We start from the raw sequence: 1,705 nt of genomic DNA on the forward strand, positions 1-1,705 counted from the left end.
AGAATCACCCTTTGAGACCTATTACTTATAAATAGTATCCTATTGAAACTAAGCCAATGCATGGGCAAACCCTATCCAAACCAGGGAACAACTATTCATCAATTTGTATATATAAGTGCACATCTATCTCTCGATATCTATCTATCTATCTATCTATCTATCTATCTATCTATCTATCTATCTATCTAGCTAGCTATCCACCAACTGTCTATCATCAAAAAGTAGCTTAATCAGTAATCTACTGCCTATTTCCACCATCCATTCATCCATCAACCCATGAAGACTATCCATGCATGCACTTGCACAAGCATTTATCCATGCATAGGTGCATCTGTCCATTCATCAATCTATCTGTCCGTTCATCCATCTGTCCATGTGCCTGCACATCTGTGAGTCTATCGTTCATGGATTCTGTCTATCTGTCTGATTCTATTGACTACTTTTCTTTAAGTTTTCAATTAGCAATAATCGCGCCTCGGATAAACCTCATTGGCTACGATACTGCCACTGCGCAAAGCTGACTACTTTTCTTTAAAATTGCTGAGAAAGTGTCAAAAATTGAGCAGGAGTCCTATCGACCATCCTTTCTGGTGAAACTGACATCATCCTTCTAGAGTGGACTATCAGGGATTTAGGAAGCTCATGGAAAGTCTTGGAATACCTTAGCAGAGGGCAAAAGACTGGCCATTTTAGTTTGCATTTATAAGAGCTTTCTTCAAAACTGGGTTTGAATCTTCGAAGAAAATTTTAGGCAATAAAACAATTGCTGGTTAAGAGAGCCTACCCTTCAATGCTTTGTCTTTCAGTAACTGTGCATTTAAAAATATAATTTGTTTTACTGTTCTGTCTTCAGAATTCTTGGTAGCTTTAACTCACTGGGGACTTGCTACACAGCTTTGTCTCCTCTGAGCACTGACATGTGCCACAAAAATTCAAGCCGACAGCCACAGCTGGTAAAGAACACTCTTTAAAATTACAGACATTGGAGCTCAAAGAGCCTAGGGAAGTTGGTCAGGGCTACTGAGTCCGTCTCCACCAGGTGTTACATCTGCATTTGGCTGACTCTAAAGTGGGCAGTTACCTAAGTTTCTAGACCCATCTACCTCTCTGTCTCTCTGTCTCTCTGTCTCTGTCTTTCTCTGTCTGTCTCTGTCTGTCTCTCTCTGAAATATTATGACAAGAAAAAAATTTAACACCTCTCTTCCCATAAAATATCCTGCCATCTTCACTGATTCGTTTTAAAAAGAAGAGTTGGGTTTCATAGCACAGACCCGTGAGCCTCTATTACTTTCAGAGACAGGTGTCCCGTTTCAGACCCTTCACTATCATCTTCCGGAAGGTTTTGCAATTCTGTCCCAAGGCATATATTTGGGATAGTGAACCAACCTCGTGTCCCTAGGCTGCTGTGGGAACTATTCATTTATTGTCACTGTATTGTGTGGGAGATGAGAAAATTGCCCGAGGCAACATAATAATGTGTAATATTAATGAGCTTCCCAGCACAGGCTCCTGGAGGACAGACATCCCCAAGCTCTCTGACTTGGAAAAAGAAACTGTGTTGGGGTAGGAGCAGGGGATGGGGGTGAGGTGGGAGAGGTGGGGGGAACTCGATTCACAGAAGCAAGGTCACAAGTAGAAGGGGCCTTGATCGTACTGAGGACATACTCTGCCTTGTGGCACTGGGAGAAGTTATTATCCAGACCTA

At 41.9% G+C, this 1,705-nt stretch overlaps 1 pseudogene; it reads right to left on the reverse strand.

Annotated features, from left to right (window-relative positions):
* Positions 1-438: 438 nt before the first annotated feature.
* LOC120098032 (U4 spliceosomal RNA) lies at positions 439-519 on the reverse strand (annotated as a pseudogene).
* Between the last annotated feature and the right edge of the window lie 1,186 nt (positions 520-1,705).

This window comes from Rattus norvegicus, chromosome 17 (assembly GCF_036323735.1).
Source record: "Rattus norvegicus strain BN/NHsdMcwi chromosome 17, GRCr8, whole genome shotgun sequence".
Classification (NCBI taxonomy): domain Eukaryota; kingdom Metazoa; phylum Chordata; class Mammalia; order Rodentia; family Muridae; genus Rattus; species Rattus norvegicus.